This window comes from Pinus tabuliformis, chromosome J (genome assembly GCF_031772625.1).
Source record: "Pinus tabuliformis cultivar Carrire ecotype Pingquan chromosome J, CPIR1, whole genome shotgun sequence".
In the NCBI taxonomy this organism is placed as follows: Eukaryota; Viridiplantae; Streptophyta; class Pinopsida; order Pinales; family Pinaceae; genus Pinus; species Pinus tabuliformis.
Genome location: NC_142295.1, coordinates 593,773,386 through 593,800,923, shown reverse-complemented (window position 1 = coordinate 593,800,923; position 27,538 = coordinate 593,773,386).

The window sequence follows — 27,538 nt, the reverse complement described above, 5'->3', positions numbered from 1 at the left end:
GAGTAAGCAAGGTTATTCGACATGTAGGGCAGGTGAGAAAGGCTATGGTGAAGCGTGGCGATATAGAGACGAGGAAGGTCGGCAGCAAGAGCAGAACCTTGGTCGCAGACAAATGCATGAATCTGGGTATGTAATTTGGCCCTGCCTTAGTATTGAATCTATGTTCTGGTTGGGGTTCTGCTGGGGGGAAGGGAGGGGAAAGCATCCAACGCAATGGGGAATACAATGTTTTGGGCGGTAATGGGGGCAGAAATTGTAGGCCATGACCTAATTTTGCATATATATTTTCTCCCAATTGGACAAGAACCATGGCTGCGAGTGAGGGGAAGCGGGTTGCGGGGCTATGCAATTCAAAGCTTAGTTTTTAAGGCAAATGGGACATGAGATAGAGGCACTGTAATTCCATGGGGGCTGGGAGTTGTAGAGAGAGGCAGGGAAGAACTGAGGGAAGGGGGATGGGGCTTCAACCATGGTAGTGGTTCGCAAAGAACCCACTGGGAGAGATGGAACCCATATGGCACTGTAGGCAAAGTCAGGAACCCTATGTGGAAAACTTACCGAAGGGACAAGCAAGGCCATGACATCTCTCTACAGGCTGAGCGTGCAAGAAGACAGAATCAATGCAAGTGTCCTGCCAGATTCAGGAAGGGCATGTGGGCTCGAACTGAGATGCAGCAGGATGACCAATATATAATCCATAGTAAGGGGGATGGGTATAATGATGGGCCCTAGGGTAAGAGTCTGAGACCCACTCCCTCTAGTCTTTGTGGGCTTTGGGATTCCCCTGCACACATGTAGACAAGTATAGAGTAGAGGAAATTCATGTTTGGCTAAGGCGGTGTGTTAAGAAAAGTTTGAAGAATCGAACTTCTTCTGGGTGTCATTAAAGCTCTACTAAACAGGTCATGGCTCGAGAAGCGAGAGGACACGGATGCGGCAGACCTGACTGCCCGGATAGACAAGGGGCCGAGCACATCGAAAGATCACAAGGGTTGTAAATCTATAGAGCACCTCATCGTTGAGGCAACAACGACATACCGTGATGGGACAGATGTGGGAATTCGAAAATTATTGGAAGATTGGGAAGAGGAGGTAAAGAAAGAAAGTGAGACTGAGGAAGAGCTGGACAATTGGAGAACGCTTATTCCATATCCAAGGAATACTAGAGGGAGAATCACATAGTTTAAACAAACACTCTACCTGTACTACCTAATGAAGAGTCTACTTGGAAAGGCGATGGAGAAAATTTTTGTGGGGATGGCAGTGACAGTCCAGGGACTGTCGAATTACAAGAAAGACATGGAGAAAATTCATTTCCAGCTGCACAAACAGGATGTCAGGATGGATAGGATTGGCTGCCACATCCCCTAGATTCTAGGATTGTATGGCATGCCAAGGGCTATTGCTGAAGACCCTGCTCCCGTCGCATCTGCCTCTGAGGAACAGAAGGAATAGACTCCCCCATGCATAATTTTGGGTAATGCGGTTAGCTTTTAATTTTCATGTTGCATATGTTAGTTTTTACCCTTATGTAGTATTTGGACATGAGATAGAGACATATCTAGCTTGGCTAGAAAGACTGAAACAATTATGTTTTTGGTTGGCTTATAATGCAGACCGGTGGCCAAAATACTTGGTTTGCCCTCGGGGCAAGTTGAGGTCACTCGGTTAATCTATGTGGTGTAAACTTGTTTACTATATAATAGAAAATGGAATGGACCTGCCAAGCTTAACAAAAAAAAAACACGAATGAAAATGAAAAAAACATCTATGAGTTAGGTTATTAAACATGCAGGGGGAGAAGAAGGCCCTAAGAAGAACACTACAAAGATTAAGACATAGCCAAAACAAAATGGTAAAGTAAATATGTTTCCCTCATCAAGAAATCAATGCCAAATTAATTTACTAGTAGACTAAGGCCAAATAGATGTTTCCTGAGTTGTAATAGATAATCATTTCAAATAAGGAATGAATAACATAGAGGTCATGTGAAGGTGATCTAGCCAAGTTGCAATCAACTTAGTGGTTCAATCCATGGGAGAAATACTCTCGATATTTTGTTGCACCAATGTTGGATGAAACATTCTTTGTGTGTAATATGCCATTACCCATTGATGGAACTAAATCACATGTTCTTAATACTCATTGTGATCAGTATGTAAATTTCTCTACAAACAACATCGAGGTAGGTTCTATGTAGTTGTGGGGAGTAGCCACTTATTGTGGCCATATGCAAATGTAAAACTTGTGTAACGAAGGAACCCCTTGTTGTAGGGAAAAGTATCCGACTCGGATGACCCTATCCCACTCTAAGGGTGATAGTACCTCAGCAACAACTGTAAAGAAAACTACTTAAGGTTTACTTCTTTATGAAAGCAAGAGAGAATGAAGAAATGCACTAACCGTTGCCTTGCGCTTAATGTCGAATCCAAACTCTTCTCTTTGCTTGCTTGCTCCCAGCTCCTTGCTCTTTTGCTGGCCCAGCTACAATGAGATCCTGCAAAATAACAAAGAAGGAAACTACAAGAAGCATGCAATCATAACTGATTCAAGGATTAGCATAAATCAAATATACAATTATCACAACACATCATTGAAACAAGTGCATATAGAAGAACCTCAATAGCTTTTATTAATGAAGAAGTAAAGTTCTGAGAGAGTTACAACCATTGAAGGCCCCAATCCAGCAACACCTCCCAGCAGAAAGAATTTCTCCTCTTCACCTCCTTCAAGCAATCACCCAATAGCTCTATAGTGAAACCAACAGCATATCCATTACTTTGCACAAAATTCCAGCCCCTTGAGCTCATAGGAGAGAGCTCAATATATAGATGAATTGAGAAAGGATGAGTCAGCTTGCAACTGATGTGTAGCTGCCTTGTGTCCTCTCTCTCTTCAGTTGATCTTCAGTTCTTGAGTCCACTTGGAGAACCTTTCTTCCACTTGGAGAAACAGAGCCTCTGACTCATCACAAGGCGAAATCCCTGATCCAAGTGTCATTTTTGGAAGATTCCAGAGCAATGACTCAGTGTGCCACTTGTCCCATCTCGCTCAGCGCAGGTGGCCTTTGTTCCACTTGCTTTGCAACGCAGGTACACCATGGAGGAGTTGAGTTTCAGCGCAGAAGCCTAGTGGAGCACCTGCTTTGATTTCAGGATTGCTTGTTTTTGAGTGTTTTCAGGTGGAGAACTGATCTGAGAGCTGTTGGTTTGCTGACCTTGTTCCTCTAGGGGTAGGAACATCATGTTTAGGGACTTTGGATCCCTTGGATTATTGACAATTCATGCCTGATGCTGCAAGGCACAAAATTGTCTATAACAGATGCCCCCTAAAGTATGAGGTCGTTTATCGGGTGAAATGCTTTATTAGGAGGATCCGAAGTTCATTCAATCTGCTGAGAAGTGTCCTGTAATAAGATACAATACAATACATTATTTTTCATACTTTTTCATGATCTAGGAGGAATTCCCATGCTCAGCTTTATAAATTCATTTTGGTACATAGCACAGACGATCGTCTGATGATAGACTGATAATTCTCTGCTGAAATTATCATCCTTTGAGAAGGATGATCATCTGCTGTAATGATGTACATATTAAATGTCTTTATATCCTGAATATATATCGCAGCCCGGATGGATGAAACTAGATCCGGGGTCTTCAATCTCTTCCGATCTTCACTCGATGCACAAGTCGATCCATGTGAGAATTTCTTGAAGTCGAACATGGAAAGACATCGCTTGATTACCGGTCAATGATGTAAACCTTTAACAAGCGCGAGAGGAATCACCGATAAGGATGATGACCCTCAAGGTACGACATTACAATTCACATGGTGGGAATAAAGGACTTGGCGTCGACCACCATGCAAAATCTTCTGGTCGAAGGTCATTGATGTATACCCGTCGCCGGAAGTGAGAAACTTGCCATTGAGGCATGCAAGCTTCAAAGTACTGAAGGGGTTGTTCCTAGATCAACTCCTTGGATAATGAGCTGATGTCGACAAGGAGCGATCCGTCAAAGGAGGGCCTTAATGAATCCCACATCAGTGACACGGAACGGAGCTAGTGATTGTGATGAGGTGAAAACAAACTGTGATGTATGATTCAGGGTGGCGGTCATGAAATGGATGAAGGACAATGTATGGCAGTGGATGGGACACGGTTGACTCTTTGCAGAACAACATCTCTTGAACATATAACGACACTGATGTGATGGATTGGTAGCATTACCCCAAATGTGGATGGTGTGGCGAGGACCATGGTGATGAGACCGGTGAATGAAACAACCCAACCCGATGTGATACGGAGGACAAAGTGTCATGTTCAAGAGCGACTTGCTACCATTAAAGCTGTGAGGTTCTCCCAATTTTTCCCCAGTCATTGCTGACCAGTACCTCTTTATTTTTATCAAGCTTGAGGAGGATAACATATGCTTGTTCTATAACCTGCCCTTCGGGCAAGCCCATCGCTATGTTTTAACGAGCCTAGCGATAGGGAAACTCGTTCTCGTCTAAAGACAAGTTTGTCGCTATTTAATGAATTTAACGAGTCTAACGACAAGGATAACTCGGTCCTTTTCATTTTTAGAGAGTCTGAAAAGGTACATAAAGTCAACTCCAAAATTCCTTTTTCGTCATCTAATCCCTTAAGTCCGAAAAAGTATAAAACAATACAGAAGGGATGAATTTTCGATTGCTTTAACGAGCCGAACAAAACAAGCGCTCGATCTTTTTGTGCAATAATCCCTCAGGTCCAAAAAGATTAAAATCTAGAGGAGGGATAGCTCTTCCCGTCGTTTAACGAGCTGGAAGGCCAAAACTCGGCAAACTTTTCATATTTTTACGAGTCAGTGAAAAGAGCTCAAAGAAGACTCGTCTTTTGAGGAACGAGTGATGAACGGGGATAGCAGCAGATTCCAGGTACATGTTGGAATTTTCCAATCACGGCAGTGTCACAAGGATGGCTAAGTGAAATCACTCTTCGCAGCTGTTCCTCAAAATGGGTAAACAAACATATGGAGATGAACGATTGGCCAAATGAACGGATGGAGGTGAGACTGCAAGAACACGACCAAGGGCTTTAATATGGCTGTCAAAGGTTACATTTACCAAGGTTATTTACCGGTTCATTTTTTCTGGGTGAGCTTGAACTCTAGGGGAAGATTGCTCACAACTTATGTTTATTTTTTAACGAGCATGAACTATGTGCTAAAACTGCTCGGATCTTGCGTTTATTTTTTAACGAGCATGAACTTTGCCAAAATTGCTCGTATATACCAGTCTTAATACAAGAAACGCCTCAGGTGAGATAGCTATTTTTTAAGGAGCTTTATCTCACGAAGCTATGCTCCTATTTGGCAAGTTTTAACTTTTGCCCCACATCCTTTCTTTATGCAAGCTGGAAACGGCTAATCCTACGAGTTTAACGGGTTAGACCTACAGGTTTAAAGGGAGGACCTAAAAATTTAAAAAATAAAAAGTCGTCCCATGCTTGCACTCCAAAAGGTTCGCATGCCCCCAGGTATAAAGTATAATTTCAAGGCTACCCCTCCTCTGTCCCACCTCTGTTTTTCTACTTGTCGTCTTGCTATATTTTTAACGATACTTGTCTTCTCGTTATTTTTCGGTGCCGACGGTACTTGTCTTCCCATCAGTTCACTTTTTGATTTTTGCAAGATCGCAACAGATAAAACATCGGCGTTACGGAGGGAGGTTTGCCTCTTACTTATTATCCGAAAAATGGTTTTGTTCGCTGCCGCAAACTAAACTCTTTTTCCCGGTGATGTCTATTATTAGGTTGATAAGGATGGTGACTACTTGTTGCAGCAATTTCATCTCTTTCTTTGGAGGCTGCCCCTACTTATCCTTTAAAACATATGTTTTAATGGGTGAGGCTTGCCTTCAAAGATGGTGGCTACTTGCCGCCACAAATGGATCTCCTTCCTCAGGAGAGCCTATTTTTTAGACAAAGGGAGCCGATTATTTCGCTCACATAACTTTGACAAAAGAACTTTATCCTAGAACAACCCTCTCTTCCTTCCTTCGGACGGGGTACGGACTAGTCCCATTCTTCTGCGGAAATTAACTTTATACCCAAGGTTTTCTCTGCCCAAGGCAGGCCAGGGTGCATGCCCCCTGGGTCCCAGTTACATCTTTCCGAATCACTCGCATTCATCGGGAAGTAGAACTGGGGGTGGAGGCATTCCTTGAGTGAATAAACCGTTAAGGGATGGTATTTGACTATTTGCGATGCGCGATCCTGGAAATGAAAGTTGGTCTACGAGCTTGACCATTCTTCCTTCGTGCGGAAAACACATAACTCTAAAGAGTGAGGACACTATCGCCTCCATGCAATATATATAGTCTCGTCCAAGGAGTAAGTTATAAACCAAGGGTCCCTGGACGACCATGACGTTCATATGAACTGTCTTCCCCTTCAATGTAACTGGAACATTGGGGAGAATCCCTAACGGGCGACTGGTTCCTTTATCAAAACCCGATAGATTTCTCATCTCAGGTAAAAGCGTCGGGGAACCCAGTGCTTTCCAAGCAATAGAGGAAAGGATACTCACAGATGCCCCTTCATCAATGATAGTTCCAGCCATCACCATTCTGTAGATTTGGACGATGATTCTGAATGGGATACTGGCTGGTAACCGGGGTCTGCCTAGTTGATTCCAATCAAAGGATACAACTAGGTTGCTTGGTGGTGGAACCGAATACACGGCCGGATACGACCCTGACGATGTTCCTTCCTGCGATAAAGGAATGGGTGCATTGCCCTGATGCTCATCAGAGTCTGTGTTGATGAAAAGAATATGGACGGTGTCATCCTTATCCTCTTCAGTGAGGGTGTCATTTGAAGATGGGTCTTCAATGACGGAGTCATTTGAGGATGAAACCTCTGAAGGGAGAACCGGGTCAACTGCCGTTTCGACCTTTAGACTTTCGTCTGGTCTGGATTCAGCAGGTTCATTCTCAATGACTGACACTTCAGCTGACCACTTGAGCGGGCCAGCTGGATTTTCAACTATCGAGGGATTAGGCACGAGTTTTTGGTATCCAGGAGGAAGTCGTAACGGTGATACCGGACGATCTTCCAAAACTCTCTTCGCCTCATCTAAGAATGGACATCGGTGGATGGCGTGATCGCCTTCACACAACATACACGGTGATCTTGGTCTCCCTTTTCGTCCTTCACTCTCGCTAGTTGACGGACTGCAATCAACATGACTACCAGAGGTTGATGCTACCGGATTGTGCAACCTGGGGGACCAGTCCCTTAGTATCCGGGGAATACAAGGACAGTCATGGTGGAAGTGGGTCCCTTTGCAAATGACACATGGCGATTTAGGCCCGGTCGGTGCAGTGTGTGGATTTTTGTCAGATGTCTTTTGCTTTCCCCCAGTCGCCTTCGCCATAGGCCCCTTCTGCTTCTTTTCTCTCTTCTTCTTTTCCTTCTTCTCCATGGGAGGCTGACTTTTGCCGGCTCTACCTCGCAAAGATGAAGGATCAGAGGAAGAATTGTAAGAAGTGGAAGGCTGGTGGGTAGCTCTAGACTGGTCTGACTGTTGATTCGACCGCTCAGGATTAGTGGTGATTTGAACTACATTAGTTGAAAAGAGCCATACAGGTAGGCCAATTGTCAATCCTGGAAGTGACAATGTGGCCATATGAGGCGCACCAACATCTCCCCAAGAGGAGAAGGGATTGGGACTTCCGCCAAGGTGACTTCCTTGGTTGGTGGGCTCCATACTTTTCAACTGAAAGATCAACGTGGGAATAACAGGTGATTATGTTCCGATTAAAATAAATTTTATTAACGACGCTTTAGACACAACTTTGCTTTTTCATGTTTTAAGAGTCGAGAAAAAGCTAAAGATGACTCTAGTCTCCTTCGATGTTTTAACGAGCCCGAAGTGACAAATGCTCGGATGGACCTTTTTAGTTATAGAGTTTGAAAAAGGCCAAAAGAAACTTCTCTGGAGTTCTAGGCAGAGGGTGTGCCAAACTTTTCGCGAAACCACAAAATACGTTTTACAGTACGGGTGGTCGATCTTCGTGAATGCTGTGTTCACTGCATCGCGATCAGTAGGGCGGCCGACACGGCTTCCTATGGATAAAGGCTTTGTTCCTATAGGGGTCTCCCAATATATACGCGACGGTACGTGGGAGCACAAGTCCGTATTAGTGCCACCGACTCTCAGGAGGAATCACGCACCTTCATAGAGATCGACAGTCACTATGTTTAACGACGCCGGAACACGTCTCTACCTAGACCTCTATGTGTTTATGTTATGTTTCAAAGCGTTGTTATGTAAATTGAATTTATTTTAATGTTGATCTTGCTTAGTAGTTTGCCTTTAAGGATCACCACGAGATGTATGTAACAAATTGCTGAATGCAGTCTAAGATGAGAAGCAAACTTTTCAATCTTTCAACTTTGAAAATCTTAACTACTGAGGAGAAGAAAGGAAAATCTTTTCACACAGATCATAGAGCACACACTAATGCAAATTTCCTAAATCGTCATGCAAACAGTCAAATGCAAAATGCACAATGCATGTATTTTCTTTTCCCTTTCTTAATGTTGATGTATTACAAAAAGAAAGTTGTTATATAACTTTGATTTCGATTTCAAGCGAAAACAAACAAGTTTGTCCAAAATCAAAAGACACCTTAAGATTTACTTGTTTAATCACAGGAAATACATGAAATCAAACCATAATGACGAAAGTAAAAAAGACTACTCAGCTATGGACAGCAAACAAGCTAACTCTTTAGACCAGCAAAATGCCTAACACAGGTTCAGATCTAAGAGGCCAAAGCAAGACTAGTTCACTTTCGTTATGGGAAATTGTAAATGATGTAAGAAATACAAAAGAACAAGTACAATTTCGTTATATAACAGAGGCGGAATGATGGCAAGTAAGGTTGGTTTCAGAATAGGTACAAGAAAGACAACTTGCTGCAAAAACTATAGTGAAAACAGGGAAGAAAAAGGGAGGAAACCCCAACTGCACAAGGCAAAATTGGGCCAACGCAGGTGTTGCTCAGCCAGTCTGGCTCTCAGCGCAGGTAGCCCCTTCGGGACCTGCGTTGCAAAGCAGGTAGCCTGTGTACTACCTGCTTTGGAAAACGAAAGTTGTGTTTTCTCAGTTTCCGGGTCACAATTTTCTCAAAAATTCACGGTTTTTGCTCAAATCAGAAGCTATCAGTCAAGCACACACTAAGGGATGACAAAGAAGGTGAAAATCTATCACTAAGAGTTTACAAGGATCCTTGTAGATCAGCTCTTCAAATCATGAACATGCTCAGAAATGAACTAGAGTAGCTGCCCTCTACTTCGCTTTTGATATAGTCAAAAGCTTTTCGATTTGGTACTCTTTTGTTCAGGAAATGAATGGCAAAATACTACAAACAATCAAACAGATACGATCCCCAGCGGAGTCGCCAGTTTGTTGTAGGGAAAAGTATCCGACTCGGATGACCCTATCCCACTCTAAGGGTGATAGTACCTCAGCAACAACTGTAAAGAAAACTACTTAAGGTTTACTTCTTTATGAAAGCAAGAGAGAATGAAGAAATGCACTAACCGTTGCCTTGCGCTTAATGTCGAATCCAAACTCTTCTCTTTGCTTGCTTGCTCCCAGCTCCTTGCTCTTTTGCTGGCCCAGCTACAATGAGATCCTGCAAAATAACAAAGAAGGAAACTACAAGAAGCATGCAATCATAACTGATTCAAGGATTAGCATAAATCAAATATACAATTATCACAACACATCATTGAAACAAGTGCATATAGAAGAACCTCAATAGCTTTTATTAATGAAGAAGTAAAGTTCTGAGAGAGTTACAACCATTGAAGGCCCCAATCCAGCAACACCTCCCAGCAGAAAGAATTTTTCCTCTTCACCTCCTTCAAGCAATCACCCAATAGCTCTATAGTGAAACCAACAGCATATCATTACTTTGCACAAAATTCCAGCCCCCTGAGCTCATAGGAGAGAGCTCAATATATAGATGAATTGAGAAAGGATGAGTCAGCTTGCAACTGATGTGTAGCTGCCTTGTGTCCTCTCTCTCTTCAGTTGATCTTCAGTTCTTGAGTCCACTTGGAGAACCTTGCTTCCACTTGGAGAAACAGAGCCTCTGACTCATCACAAGGCGAAATCCCTGATCCAAGTGTCATTTTTGGAAGATTCCAGAGCAATGACTCAGTGTGCCACTTGTCCCATCTCGCTTAGCGCAGGTGGCCTTTGTTCCACTTGCTTTGCAACGCAGGTACACCATGGAGGAGTTGAGTTTCAGCGCAGAAGCCTAGTGGAGCACCTGCTTTGATTTCAGGATTGCTTGTTTTTGAGTGTTTTCAGGTGGAGAATTGATCTGAGAGCTGTTGGTTTGCTGACCTTGTTCCTCTAGGGGTAGGAACATCATGTTTAGGGACTTTGGATCCCTTGGATTATTGACAATTCATGCCTGATGCTGCAAGGCACAAAATTGTCTATAACACCCCTACATTATCAGACTTCACAGGTTCAATGCATCCAATTTGTCAAAATAAATTCAAGTCCTCTCATAGTCATAATGGGTACTCACATCTAAACCTCACATGCACTCACAAACCACACATATTTACGAGCGAAAATTCAGATTGATGCTTTTATGCAATCATCACAATCCATTGCCTTCCTATGGAAGGAAATAGAGAGATTCAACAATCGATCTAGCAAGAGGGAGGAAGTGGTTAACATTGGAGTCAGGGATGTGTGCTGAATAAAGGGTGTTTTCCAAAAGAGGGGCATGTGCAGGATAACCTTTATCCCACACACATCCCCAACTGCATAACTACTTCCGCACAACTACTTCATATATATTAAATTTTTTAATTTTAAGAGTATTTCTATAATAATAAAAAAGTTATAAAGTGTGGTAAATCATCATAAAAAACTACTAGAGTAGTTGAATTCTAATTTAGCTTAAAAAAACTACAAGCATATAGAGAATTTCATAAAACAATAAGATCATGTTTGAATTGAAAGGCTCGCAAAGTGTATTTAGAAAGAAAGTAATGTTCAATACTAATAAGTTTGCAATCTAATTTTGATAATGACTAACATATCTAGGGAAAAAAAAGATAGAATATTCTTATTAAAGGTGAGACCGTGATCATTGAGTGTATTCAAAGGCATCATGTAAATATTTTCTCACATACCCAAGTCATAAAGGGCCTGATACCCAATTAGGAGGCACCACATCATTGAAATGGTGGTAGTCCTACAATTTATTAGGTCCTTGGATGCAGTTAAATCCATTCCTTTTGAGAGGTTGATACATCATCTTATTCATTTATATTTGTAAGGTGCTCATGACTGTGCCATGTGCCAAGTCCAACAAGTATTGTTTGCAGTGCAAGGTTCCAGTGGAGTGGGAACCACGATTGAAACCCCTCCCCCTCCTATATGGCATCACAGGGTACCCCTACTCAATCCATGGATTTTAGTAGCATCAATTTGGGCTATCGATGGAGGTAAGTGAAAACCGAAGTAGGAGCCCGATGTTTGACCCCCCCTACTAATGTCACGAGGGTGGGCACTCATTTTGGGCTATAGATCTTGGTTGGTTGATCACAGCATTGGCTAGTAGGGACTCACAACAGAGGCACCAGTTTTAAAAGTTATATATATATATATAGATATATATATATATATGTATATGTATATATATGTATATATATATATATATATATGTATATATATATATATATATATATATATATATATATCTATATGTATATATATATATATATATATATATATATATATATATATATATATATATATATATATATATATATATATATATATATATATATATATATATATATATATATATATATATATATATATATATATATATGTGTATATATATATATATATATATATATATATATATATATATATATATATATATGGGTGTGCCACACAAACCATGGATTTCAGTAGCATCGATCTGGGCTATTGGTGGAGGTAGGCGAAACCCGAAGTAGGAACCTGAAGTGCGACCCCCCTGCTAATGTAACAGGGAGGGGCACTTGTTTTGGGCTATAGATCTTCGCGAGTCAATCATAGTCATTGATGAGTAGGGACTCATATCTATATATATATATGTGTGTGTGTGTGTGTGTGTGAGGCTTTGTCCAAAGTTGTAGATTTGGAGAAGTTTCTTGAAGTATCGACATTTGCTTGGTTCCATTCTTCTCATGAATTACAGGGGCAAGGGGTACGCCTGTGATGTCACTGAGATGGGGGGGTCTGTTAGCTTTGCTATGCAAATGGATTAAAAATAGATTCAAAAAGCTCTCAAAGGCTGCAAATATGCTTATAGTCATGCCCAAAATCCATGTTTGCTATTCAAATCATCAAGACATGACAAAAGTTGCCCACTGATCAAAGAGGTTGCAAGAGGGAAGCCCTTTGGAGGGCAGAATTACACTATCAGAAGGTGAAAATACCCAAAAAATCACATAAAAACCAAGATTGCAGGCATATGAATCCGCATCAACCTCAGCCGTCGGATCTAGCCGATCAACGGTCCAGGTCGCGTCGGCATATCGCAAGTCGGAGTAGGCAGAGGCAACGACATGATACATTACCGATGAGCGATCGCCGATATCACTTCGGCGTATCACTATCGACGATAACAAAGGGATGGGCCTTTAACATATATCAGCAATCGCCTATGGGCCGGACCCGACGGCGTTATGAGTTATTTTTGATAACTTATCAAGTCCGCGGTGAATATCGCTATCGGTGTCTTCTGAGGGGCGGGGCCTTTACATATAGCATGCCTCCGATCCGATGGGATGGACCCGATGACACTATAAAGGATTTTTAATAATATTTCAAGTCCGCGCGGGGGCCATTTTCATTGTATTTTGTGTATTGTCAATGTATAAGGAAATACACAGGAAGCCTTAGCAAATGCCAATAACGATGAAGCCCGGACCCGAAAGGGTCCGGGAAGTGAAATACATATATTTTTAGGTCCGTCAAAGTCGATTTCCTCATGTTTTGCAGCATTGTTCATGAATTTCCAAATATAAAGAAAAGCAAGGGATCGACCGGCTGCGATATGCGACTGTGACCCGAAAGGCGGACCCGATAGAAAGTTATGCCATGTTTGAGGATGTTTGAAGTCCAAGTGAAACAGAAATGGGCGGGATTTAGCAGTGTCGCAGTGTTTTCGTTGTTTATGACCCAGACAGACACAATAACAGAAAAGAAACATTCACAGCTATTGCCTGAAAGGGAGCGGTGCAGGGATTTCATAAGAACGGCCGCCACTCCGTTGCAGGTTCAGGTGGCAAGCCATCCTTGAAGGAACCGTGCAGTTATGTTATATACCAGAAGAAGGATTCGGCGGAGGGACAGTGGCCGGCAAACAGAACCCAGAAAGGGAAGAGGAAGGGCCACTACACGCCTCAACCCAAATCAAATGAAATCATGGAGCATTAATGGCCCTGCCAGTGCAGCAGTCATCCTAACGAACATAATGGGGCATCTTTGGCATAAGGGAGCTCCTTTGCATCACAGCAGGCCACCCAAAATATCTGAGTATGGTTATTTCTCTGTTAGAAGAGGAAAACTGCCGAGCTATGCCTACCTATTAAGGGAATCAATCAGTTAAACAAGACAGAAGGATAGATTAAGACACTTGAAGCCTCAAAAGGCTGAGGACCATTGTAAACAAGCTATAAATAGCTGAAAACAAGATGTAACAGGGGTTGAACTTTTGGAGATTATTCCTTCCCTATTTTCTCAAGCTTCTCATCTGTAGTCTTTAGTAACACAAGCTTATTTTGCTGCTACATGTTTAATGTCCATTTCTCTTCTGTTCTATGCTTGCACTTGAACAGTTTGTTCAGGTTTTCTGTGTGTTTGAGGCCAGATAACTGTCATCTTATCTCTGCTTTGATATATTAGATTTGCAAGCTTCTTTATTGCCTATGGCTAGCCATTTATATATGTGATTATATATGCGTCTGCTGGTATAGTCAGTAAGTTCATTTGCTGCCTGTAGCTAGCCATTCGTATAGGTCCATGTATGCAACCTGCTGGCATAGTCAGTGTTCTCCATCTATCCATTAAATCTACAAACTATTAAGCATTAGCAGTCTAAAGCCTTGTGTTATTAGGAGTGTTCATGCATGCCTTGAGTGTGAATAGAGCTGAAATGGTTATCCGACTTGATCCACACCATCTTTCATTCCAATATTTCAGAGAACAATATTAAAAATTATATGTTACCAGGCATCTCTGATTTACAACCTCGGAGAGTTTCCTAGATTGATAACATAATTGGCGCCGTTGCCGGGGAGAAGAGAATCGAAGCTCAGCTTCCCTGGGAGACGACACAGCTTCAAGCTTTGATGACAGACAAGGTTTGAACATAGACATTGGTTGTAATCATCTGTCTGGTGACTCCACTGGAGGAAGGCCATCCTTTGGCGACTCCACTTTGAAGTTCTGGCTCAGTTTGTGAGGCATACTAGAAGAAGTCTGCAGAAGTCTCCAGCTGTCCCAGTGCCTGACCCTAAGGAGATTGTTAACCCAAAGAAAACATCATAGAAGGAAGCATCAAAATCAGGTAAGCCTCAGAAATCTTATTTGTCTCTGCATGAGAAGTTTTTAGTTGAGGATATGCAGTTTGAAGATTTAAAGCCTAGTATTGCTAATGAAGAAGTACCTGCAGAGATTCATAAAGCTCCTTGTCCATTTAGTTCCCCTTTGAATCTCAGTCCAAAGAAAGTTGCCCATACTGTCCAAAACATCCCAATATCTCTGCCATCCATTACATTATTTCCTACTGCCCCATCTGCTAGTGTCCTTCCACAAATTCCAAACATGGCAGGACCACAAGCACCCACCAAAATGGAAAGAACCATAGCCGCCAGGTATGGACCTTTAATACTGCCCACTCCCTTGAATGCTATGCCCACTGGAGAATATCAGAAGTATATGCCCAAGTTCACTGGGGCTGAAGGTGTCACTGCTGAAGAACACCTTGAGTCATTTTATAGCTATGCTGATAATCTGGATATTAGTGAAGATGATGTGTGGATGAGAGTCTTTGTCCAAAGTCTAGATGGGGAGGCTAGGAAATGGTTTAGAGAACAAGCCCCAAGATCTATAGCAGATATCGAAGCTTTAGATGATACGTTCCTAAAACACTGGGGAGATAAAAAGGACTTGCTATACTATCATACGGAGTTTGGAAACCTGAAGAGGGAAAATGGGGAATCCTTGTTTGATTTTAATAAAAGATTCAACCGTATGTATAGTAAGATACCAGCTGAGGTAAAGCCTACCCCCACCTCTGCCAAACTTGCCTACACCAGTGCCTTTGACTCTGAGTTCTGTTTGCTGTTGAGAGAAAGAAGATGTGCCACCCTAGCTGAAATGCAGGACGCGGCACTAGAAGTCGAATCTAACATTATGGCTGCAGAAAAGCTCAAAATTCACGCTGATAGAAGGAGGCAGAGAGGCGAGGCTTCTTCTGCTTCATCCTCAGATACCAAACTTGATAAAATGACTAGAATGATCGAGTCACTGTCTGCTAAAATTTCTAAGCTGGAGATTGAGCAGAACCCTGGGAAGACAAGGCTCCCAGGCACATTTGCACCAAGAAATCCGAATCCATTTAGAAGAGCCAACGAACAATCACAAATCATTCAGAGGGGTAAAGAAACTAACAAAGATCAAAAAGTTAAGGCTCCTTTCCAGAATGTGGTCATGGAGGAGGAACAGATTGAAGATGAGGATGAAATTCTCTGTATGGAAGATAAAGGCAATGATTCCTTTTTGACATTGGCTGCATACAAAGAGTCTTTGCTGCAGGAGCAAGACAGTCAAAGGTGGGACAGAGAGGCTGTTCTGAAAACTGGGGAGCAGAAAAGATATAATCTAAGGTCAAATGCAAATAATATCAAGGAGAATCCTGCCCGAAAAGCTGCCGTCCAAACAGAGACCCAGGATAGCAGAGAAAAAAGACCAGCAGTTGATCCAGTCACCCTCAAAGCACCAGTTCAAGAGGTAAAAATTCCTGACAAGCTACCTCTCTCTTTTAGCTTCGAATCAGAAGTTCAGAAGTTAAAAATAACTGTGCCTCTGACAGAATTGGTGAAGAGTGAGATGTTTAGAAAGCCTATCCATGAGGCTCTCGAGCTAAAGATCACACGAACCTCCACTAACTCTGTCAATTTGCAAGACGATAGGTCTGCAGTTGTGCTAAGCCCAATGACTGAACCTGCTAAGGATAATTCCCCATATTTTTATGTCTCCTTGACCATTCATGACAAAATTCTCCACAACTGCCTCCTAGATACAGGTGCTAGTCACAATCTGATGCCTAAAACCGTCATGGAAGAGTTAGGCCTTGACATTACCATACCATATCATGACCTATTCTCGTTTGATTCAAGGAAGATGAAATGCCTGGGATTGATTAAAGATTTAGCCATTTCCCTAACCCAGCTGCCCATGAAGAGCATGATAATGGATATTGTGGTGGCAGATGTCCCTCCTAAGTTTGGCATGCTGTTGTCCAGAGGGTGGATTAAGAGACTAGGTGGAACATTGCAGAACGATTTATCTTATGCAACTGTCCCAGTGTTCGGAGGAGAGAGCAGGAGGTTATATAGAGAAGCACAACTGGCATATATCATTAGCGATGAGAAGAATCCTACAAACCATCCCATATATGCAGTGGACACTGATTTTGGAGCTTGCATTCTCCAAATAGAAGAATCTCAGAAGGTTGCATTGCAGATCAGGAAACCAACAACTCAAGCTGAGCATAATATAGGAGGTTAGATTTGGGAGATGTTCTTTGATGGAGCATGTACCAAGGAGACTGCAGGAGCAGGGGTGGTGCTAGTGTCTCCACAACAAGAAACAGTTCAATTGTCTCTAAAGCTGGTTTTTTAGGTGACAAACAACATAGCAGAATATGAAGCACTGTTGTTGGGCCTTCATGCCCGCCAAAGACAGAGGAATAAAGAAGCTGAAGGTATTCGGAGATGCTGATCTGATAAATAAGCAAGTGATTGAAACATTCCAAGAAAAACACCCAAGGCTAAAAGCGTACAGAGATGAGGTATGGAGAACCAAAGAGTTCTTTGAATTTTTCTGCATTTCATATATTCCTATAGCCCAAAATCAGCTTGCCGACTCCCTTGCTGTCTCAGCTAGTTTGTTTATACCTCCATCGCCTCCCAAACTAGTTTATGAGATACAAATGAAGTATAGACCCTCCGTGCCTGATAATGTCCACCATTGGAGGGTTTTTGATGATGATGATGAGCTAAATAGGTTTCTTCAAGTCATTGATGAGTTTTCTGAAATGCAAATTGACCAAAATAATGATGCTTTGTTAGAAGATCCCAAGTCCAAGCTTAGAAATAAGATTGGGAAGAATAGCATAGTCCAACTCCCTAGCAACCATATTACTAAGGGTCTAATTCCTCTTGAGAGATTGTTTGATCACAATGATGTGCCTTACAAAGCTGCCCAAAAAGAAGATCAAACTGTAGTTTGCAAACATGATATAGGAGGTTCAGGTCACCCCAAATTCATAAATCTATCCACCATTCTATCTGCTGACCAGAGTGCTGAATACTGCAAATTAATGAGGCAATTTGCTGATGTGTTCACTTGGGAGTACAGCGATCTGAAGACATATGACGAAAATATAATTCAACATAAAATTCTGCTTGAGAAAGACACTATTCCTTTCAAACAGAAGCTGAGACCAATGAATCCTATGCTCCTTCCTCTGGTTGAGAAAGAAATTAAAAAGTTGTTGGCTGCTAAGATCATAGTGCCTCTCAGATATTCTAAATGGGTGGCCAATCTAGTTGTTGTGAGGAAGAAGAGTGGAGAAATCAGACTATGTGTTGATTTCAGGAATCTAAATAAATGTTCCAAAAAGGATAATTATCCTCTACCAAAAATGGAGCATTTGTTGCAGCAAGTCTCAGGTGCCAAAGTAATGTCTTTTATAGATGGTTTTTCAGGTTATAAGCAGGTCGTTGTGCATCCGGATGATCAGGAGAAGACTGCATTCACCACTCCTTGGGGTACCTTTATGTATTCAAAGATGCCTTTTGGGTTGATGAATGCTGGAGCCACCTTTCAGAGAGCTATGGATATAGCATTTGTGGGAGAAAAGGATAAATTTGTCCTTATCTACCTGGATGATATAACAGTATACTCCAGTAGCCATAAAGACCATGTGCAACATTTGAAGAAAGTGTTTTTGAAGTGCAGAAGGTTTGGGATTTCAATAAATCCCAAGAAGTCACAGTTTGCGTTAGAAGAAGGCAAGTTGTTGGGACATATTGTTTCTGCTGCAGGTGTCCAAGTTGACCCAGAAAGAGTAAAAGCAATACAGACCTTGTCTGTCCCGAGATCGAAGAAGGACATCCAGTCTTTTCTAGGCAAGATTAATTTTGTAAGGAGATTTATCCCAAATTTTGCAGAACTTGTGAAGCATATTACCTCTATGTTGAAGAAGGGGTCAGAGATCAAGTGGAATGGTGTAGCGAGAAAGTCATTTGAGTCCATTAAAAGGGCAATTATGGAGGCCCCCACTTTAATCAGTCTAGATTATAGCAAGGAGTTCCGCATATTTTCTTTTGCCTCTGACGACACCCTTGCAATAGTCTTATTGCAAGCAGATGAAGAAGGCTCAGAGCATCCGGGGGCATTTTTCAGTAAAACCTTAAGGGATGCTGAGCTAAGGTATGATATTATTGAGAAACAAGCATACGCTCTTATCAAATCTTTGAAAGCTTTCAGAGTATACATCTTGCATTCCAAAATAGTTGCATATGTGCCTTCTGCTGCAATAAAGGATGTCTTAACGCAGCCTGATGCTGATGGAAAAAGAGCGAAATGGATTGCAAAAATGATAGAATTCAAAATAGAGCTGAAGCCTACCAAGCTGGTAAGAGGTCAGGGGCTTGCCAAACTGTTGGTTGAAGAAAATTGCAAATCTTTGGACGTCGATTTCTTGTTCAATGTAGAAGGAAATGGTCTAATGGAAGAGCACGAAACAGCTGAATCGCAGAGAGGATAGTCAGTGGCCGAGAACCTAGCTTCATGTAGTTGGTATGCTGCAATAATTCATTTCCTTTTAAAGCTAGAAGTGCCTTCAGAATTTTCTCAAAGTCAAGCAAGAACGTTAAAGCTCAAGGAAATGAAATATTGCATCAATGATAGCTCGCTTTATTGGAAGGATCCATCTGGAGTGCTTTTAAGATGTCTGGACAAAGAACAGTCAATAGAAGTTATGCAGCAGTTCCATAACAGCATGTGTGGAGGACATCATTATTGGAGAACTACAGCCCAAAAGATTCTCAGAGCTGGGTACTATTGGCCATCTTTATTTTCTGATGCATTTGCTTTTGTTAAAACTTGTGACAGGTGCCAGAGATTTGAAGGAAAGCAGCAGTTAAAATCCCTGCCCCTAAAGCCAATAATTGCAAAAGGACCTTTTCAGCAGTGGGGCTTGGATTTCATTGGTGAAATCAACCCGCACTCCAGTGGCCAGCACAGGTGGATATTAGTTGCCACTGATTATTTTACAAAATGGATTGAAGCAATCCCAACAAGGAAGGCTGATCATAATGTGGTAATCAAATTTTTATCAGAAAACATTTTCAGCAGATTTTATTGCCCACATAAGCTTATAACAGATAATGCAACAGCCTTCAAGGCAAAAGAGTTGGTGGAAATGTGTGATTCAATGGGCATTAAGCTTGTTCATTCCACCTCCTATTACCCCCAAGGGAATGGTCTAGCAGAATCCTCTAACAAAAGTCTGATCAGGATTATTAAGAAGCTGTTAGAAGATAATAAGAAGAATTGGGATGAAAAGCTCAAATATGCACTATGGGCAGACAGAGTGACCATCAAAAGATCTACAGGTTGCTCTCCTTTTAAGCTGGTATACGGTACTGATGCTATTTTTCCAATTCAGCTTACTCTTCCTGTGGCAAAATTTCTCCAAATAGCGCAGAATGAAGAAGACGTTATGGCCAATAGAATCACTGATTTAACAGAATTATATCAGATCATAGAGCAGCTGATTGAAAAAGCTACAGCACATCAACAGAGGATCAAGGAAGTCTTTGACAAGAAGGCAAAGAAAGACAACTTGCAGGTTGGGGATTTGGTTATGAAATGGGATGCATTTAAAGAAAAGAAAGGCAATCATGGGAAATTTGATGCTCTCTGGACGGGCCCTTTCATCATTTCACAGATTCAAGGGAACAATACCTTTATACTGAAAAGTATGGAGGGAGAACCAGTTTTTGATGGCCCAATAAATGGGCGGTTTTTGAAAAGCTATTTGATTTAAGGTCTTTAGGCCTTAAAACTGTAAATATTTTATTTTGTCAGTTTTAGTATAAGCAAAGTAGACTCCATGCCCAATGGAACACTAGGAAATTTTGGCTAATTTGTTTTCTACAGGAAAGGCATTGATCTGCAGTTCTTGAGACCTCACAGGGAGGATCTCATCCCCAGAAGGAGCCAGTGTTAGCTTTGCTATGCAAATGGATTAAAAATAGATTCAAAAAGCTCTCAAAGGCTGCAAATATGCTTATAGTCATGCCCAAAATCCATGTTTGCTGTTCAAATCATCAAGACATGACAAAAGCTACCCACTGATCAAAGAGGTTGCAAGAGGGAAGCCCTTTGGAGGGCAGAATTACACTATCGGAAGGTGAAAATACCCAAAAAATCACATAAAAACCAAGATTGCAGGCATATGAATCCGCATCAACCTCAGCCGTCGGATCTGACCGATCAATGGTCCAGGTCGCGTCGGCATATCGCAAGTCGGAGTAGGCAGAGGCAGCGACATGATACATTACCGATGAGCGATCGCCGATATCACTTCGGCGTATCGCTATCGGTGATAACAAAGGGATGGGCCTTTAACATATATCAGCAATCGCCTATGGGCCGGACCCGATGGCGTTATGAGTTATTTTTGATAACTTATCGGGTCCGCGGTGAATATCGCTATCGGCGTCTTCTGAGGGGCGGGGCCTTTACATATAGCATGCCTCCAATCCGATGGGATGGACCCGATGACACTATAAAGGATTTTTAATAATATTTCAAGTCCGCGCGGGGGCCATTTTCATTGTATTTTGTGTATTGTCAATGTATAAGGAAATACACAGGAAGCCTTAGCGAATGCCGATAACGATGAAGCCCGGACCCGAAAGGGTCCGGGAAGTGAAATACATATATTTTCAGGTCCGTCAAAGTCGATTTCCTCATGTTTTGCAGCATTGTTCATGAATTTCCAAATATAAAGAAAAGCAAGGGATCGACCGGCTACGATATGTGACTGTGACCCGAAAGGCGGACCCGATAGAAAGTTATGCCATGTTTGAGGATGTTTGAAGTCCAAGTGAAACAGAAATGGGCGGGATTTAGCAGTGTCGCAGCGTTTTCGCTGTTTATGACCCAGACAGACACAATAATAGAAAAGAAACATTCACAGCTATTGCCTAAAAGGGACCGGTGCAGGGATTTCATAAGAACGGCAGCCACTCCGTTGCAGGTTCAGGCGGCAAGCCATCCTTGAAGGAACCGTGCAGTTATGTTATATACCAGAAGAAGGATTCGGCGGAGGGACAACGGCCGGCAAACAGAACCCAGAAAGGGAAGGGGAAGGGCCACTACACGCCTCAACCCAAATCAAATGAAATCATGGAGCATTAACGGCCCTGCCAGTGCAGCAATCATCCTAACTAACATAATGGGGCATCTTTGGCACGAGGGAGCTCCTATGCATCACAACAGGCCGCCAAAAATATCTGAGTATGGTTATTTCTCTGTCAGAAGAGGAAAACTGCCGAGCTATGCCTACCTATTAAGGGAATCAATCAATTAAACAAGACAGAAGGATAGATTAAGACACCTGAAGCCTCAAAAGGCTGAGGACCATTGTAAACAAGCTATAAATAGTTGAAAACAAGATGTAACAGGGGTTCAAATTTTGGAGATTATTCCTTCCCTGTTTTCTCAAGCTTCTCATCTGTAGTCTTTAGTAACACAAGCTTCTTTTGCTGCTACATGTTTAATGTCCATTTCTCTTCTGTTCTATGCTTGCACTTGAACAGTTTGTTCAGGTTTTCTGTGTGTTTGAGGCCAGATAACTGTCATCTTATCTCTGCTTTGATATATTAGATTTGCAAGCTTCTTTATTGCCTATGACTAGCCATTTATATGTGTGATTATATATGCATCTGCCGGTATAGTCAGTAAGTTCATTTGCTGCCTATAGCTAGCCATTCGTATAGGTCCATGTATGCAATCTGCTGGCATAGTCAGTGTTCTCCATCTATCCATTAAATCTACAAACTATTAAGCATTAGCAGTCTAAAGCCTTGTGTTATTAGGGGTGTTCATGCATGCCTTGAGTGTGAATAGAGCTGAAATGGTTATCCGACTTGATCCACACCATCTTTCATTCCAATATTTCAGAGAACAATATTAAAAATTATATGTTACTAGGCATCTCTGATTTACAACCTCGGAGAGTTTCCTGGAGTGATAACAGGGTCCACAATCACAGTTTTTCTCCCTCCGCGAAACTATGCCCTGTAATGGAAATTTACTTTCGACTCGGCGACACCTAGAAGGTGTGAGCCTTTTAATACCAACACGAAAGTATAATTGTGATCAATATACATGATTAGTTAGTAATTTCTCTCCAAATTCCTCATGACACCTCACTTTTTTGGTCAACGTTAGGAGACAAGGCACCTTAGCATGATTTCCTCAACCCTGAATATGAGCAAAGTAGGCAGAAGATTTCTATAATGGAAGATGAAATTTCAGACAACATTGCAATCATTGACTTTTTACTTTTAGACACAATGAATATCATCAACATATAACCTTTGTTTTATTAATTCTAAAGCAAAAAGTTGTGGGGTAACAAATTTTGGCAGACAGTAGGGTTGACCTTCAAAACCATAGATTCTTATGATAGTGTACTTCTCAAAAAGATATCAGTCCCCTATACTGGTTTCCTTTGTTAACTATAAAATCTTCCTGAAATCCTTTGGCATTCTTTTAGGGGCTTTATCAAGCAATTTTGCTTGAATGTGAAACAAGAAACAATCTACAAATTTGAGATAACCTCCTTGTATCCTCTCTAGGTATAATACTCCAGTCCACTTGTCAACTTCCTTCACTCTTTCCTACACATATTTAATTCTTGAGAATAGTCCTTTATTGATGAAATATTCCAAATAAAAAAACATGACTAGATGCATGAGATATGTAACCTATCTAAAAAATTAAAAAAATGGCATAGTGCTGAGGTGAAAATGTATACTTTGAGCTAGATAACCTAGAAAATTAATCCTAATTTCATTGGGATTTGTCATTATTTCCCTTAAGCACATAAGGATAACTTCATCCATAACCAAGTCATTGTGATATCCTAAAATAACACTCAACAAAGAGACCATCACCTTAAATTGTGGCTTCAGTACCTTACTAGCCACTGGTAATTCAATTTTCACTACTTGACTAGGGTTTTCAACTAGACTTTGTAAAAATATCAATTTTCATCTTCAGCCCAAGTTATAAATTCCTCGTTCAATTATTTATCACTAATATTATTTCCTTTCACAGGTAACCTCACCATTTTTTCCATAATTCCCCGGCACACTTCTAAGAAACTATGTCCATATATAGGATGAACAATATATCAAGTTGACAAATCATAATGACTAGCTAAAAGAAAAATTATATCAAGGTCAAAATGAACACTTGGAAATGCAACTCTGAGTAAACTAATTTTTAACAAATAACTTTTGGAGCTATCTAATTGGCCATTCATCTCTAATTGAGCTCTAAGGACATGCATGTCAATGTTTTGTACATTGGTGTCGCAGATTTGTGCTAGCATATTAATGAAAACCTCATTTTGGTGTTCAATAACCATTCTAAATATGTAAAATTTGTGGGCTACTATTAATGTACTACAATAAGGCTTTGGAAAGATTACATGTTTCGCTCAAACTAGGGATTGAAAACTAATTCCTTTGGTTGTACCAATCCAATAAGGAGTGCAAAATGCAAGAAAATGAGAATTGATAACCTAATAACCTTAGTTATGGTGAATAATTATCGGTTAATTTTCACAACACACCACATTTACACCATGCTATGCATTTTGGTATTAAATTAATGTCATCATGTTATTAACTGTGCCACTTTCCATCTTTTACTACGTCTATGTTCCTTCCAAATCCAACGACCCAAACTTATTTGATCTGAAAGCCCACATGCTCATCGGGCTCCCACTAGCACAAGTTATATACATATACATATACATATACATATACATATATATAGATATATATATATATATATAGATATATATATATATATATATATATATATATATATATATATATATATATATATATATATATATATATATATATATATATATATATATATATATATATCTTTTTAATTTGGTGGCTATACCCCACCTTGATGTAGATCCTCGTTGATTTAATAGTTGTGATTGCCTGTCAAAATCCACAACTCAAAAATTCCCCCCTGTCAGCAAGGAGAGAGGGGCGGGAGTTGCACTCTGGGTTCAATGGAATTTTTCCACCTCAATCTAATGACAGAAGTTTTACTTGCAAATGTCCATGGTTCTAGTACATTTCTCGGGGGAGTTGCAATCAAGGTTCCTCTACCTACCCTTAAACTCTCTGATTGAGCCTCAATGATGCATTTGATGTTGGTGTTGCATTCCATGCCGAATCTTTTGAGGAGTGAGTCCCATGGTGATTTACATTGTATAGTTCATCACTCTCTCTCTCTCTCTCTCTATGAGACCATTGTAGTGGGTGCCACCATTGCAATCGGTGGAATGTCCAGTCCAATATGGTAATCTTCATGCATTCAAGCAAGGTGATATTTAACAATGTGAGTGGATGCCTTCTTAACTTTGTTACTCAAATGTATTTATAAGCTTCAGCTAGCCTAGCCAAGAGAAATTATATTTTTGAGTTTAGCTAGCTTAAAGCCTAGAAAAATCGAATCTCAACTTCAATAAGCTTTGTGGTCCTATTCTAGTTGATTTTGGTTTGTTATAGAAACTAAAATACTTGTTCCTCCTATCCAACGTGTTCAGTGGTCCTATTCCAGTCGAGTTGAGATTTCTACAGAAACTAAAGTGCATGTTCCTCCTATCCAATGTGCTCAACGATCCTATTTCAATCAAGTTGGTACTGCTATAGAAACGAAAGTACCTGTTCCTCCTCCCCAATGTGCTCAACAATCCTATTCCAGTTGAGTTGGGACTGCTACAGATAATAAAGTACTTGTTCCTCCTCTCTAATGTGCTTAGTGGTCCTATTTCAATTAAGTTGGGGCTGCTACAAAAACTAACGTACTTGTTCCTCCTCTCCAATGTGCTCAGTGGTCTTATTCGTTACGCCCAGTGGTAAGTCTTACTCTAAGATCAAAAGGCACTTTTACCCTAAATGGTATTCACAAGAAAACCAATGTCCATTTTGATCATCCTCAATGCTACTAACAATTGGGTCACATGATTTCAAGTAACATTTATCTCTAATCCTATATATAAAACCATATATTACATTTAATTACAATTTGAGCAATATTTATACATTTATTCATACTATTTATTTTTATTTTGAACAAGAAGTGGAAGATATTATTTTTAAAAGGGCCATAGCATGGCTACAGGAAATATTTACAATAAAGTTTGTTTTGTTGATTTAAAGAAAATTTGTTACTTCTATTATACTAAATTTTGATGAAGTTTAAAACTACTGAAATCCAACTATTAACAGAATATAATGCTTATAAAACATGCCGAAAATACCTGCACTTAAAATAACATAATAACTAAATAAAACATGTTAGCTAGCTACTTCCTTTTTTCCTCTCACAGAGTGTTGATAGGTCCATTAGTCCATTTCCATAGCTTATTTAGGCTAGTATATAGTCTATTCCTCATTTGAGTCACCCTAAATTGAGTTTGAGACACAATGATTTAAGGCCATAGAGAAAGAGTAGGCTTACACAAAGTAAGGATTGAATTCCTCATCATACCACACATTGATTTAGGCTCATCTATTCTTTACCTTTGTTGAACTAGAAGATTCATTAAATTTTCATCCTATGATGCACAATGCTTATCAATTTCATGGACACTAATAGAGATCAACTAGATTCCTCTAGTGTCTCCTCATGTTTTCATAAAATCCTTCAAATTTTTAGCATGTCCATCGATAACAAAACCAAATGAAGAACATAGAAATAACTTGTATCTGTAAACCAACTAATAAATACCCTAAACCAAGAGATACTATGGAAATAACAAAAGAATATTGATAATGCTAAACAAGGAGACTTAACCTAGGGGATGGGAATTATCTTCTCTAACCCCAACCTTCATATCTTATTACTAAAGAACAAATCCTAATACCAAAGCCAAGTGCATAGATCATCTAGAACTTAGAAAACGTTTTTGAAATTTTCCCTCTAAATAACCAATACCAAAATATTATGAGAGTGAAACTAAAATGTCCTAAGAATGATGAGCAAGAACACTAAGCCCAGGTATTTGGAATTACCTTCCCAATCCCTGTCCCTTAGAATCAATCATTGAAGGACAAAGCCCAAAACCAAAATTTGAGTGCATACAGACTATAAAAATATAGAAGATGTCTCCCAATAGCTAGTCTAGAGAAATGACAAGGTGGAAAAGAGATTTTTACCTCCACAAGAAGGCTATTTAGATTCCAAAGAATCATGAAAATAGGAAGAAAGAGAGTCGAAGAAAAAACCTCAAGTACCTCCACCACGACAAGCAACCCAAGGAAACCAAATCAAACAAAAAATCTAATAACATGCATAGGAAGTAATGCTCATATTTCACAAATCCATTCGAACCATCTTTGTTGATAACTCATAGGAAGTAAGACTCATATTTCACAAATCCATTCAAACCATCTTTGTTGATAACTCACCTCACATATAAAGAACAAAACTCAAAATAAATTATAAATTTTACATACCACAAACCAATATTAAACCCAACAATTCTAATCAAAATTCCATAAACTAAATGAGACCAATCATCACATGAGAGTCCAACTCTCTGAGCAAAGAATGTTTCTTGGTTTCCATCAAGGTCAAAATTTCAGCCCCACCCATGTCGCCCTGATTCTTCATACTATTTAATAACACTCTATTTTTGGCAAGTGAAACTTGAACCACAAAGAGAAAATTAAGAATTCAGTTCACCAAAACCTTTCCACATGCATATCCCATGGAGAAACACTTGGAAGTTATACCTCATAACCACAGGGAACACGGAAATTAAATTTTCTAGTGAAGTTGATGCTGGTGCAGAAAAACTAGTGTGAAGAATGGCGGTCTTATGGTAG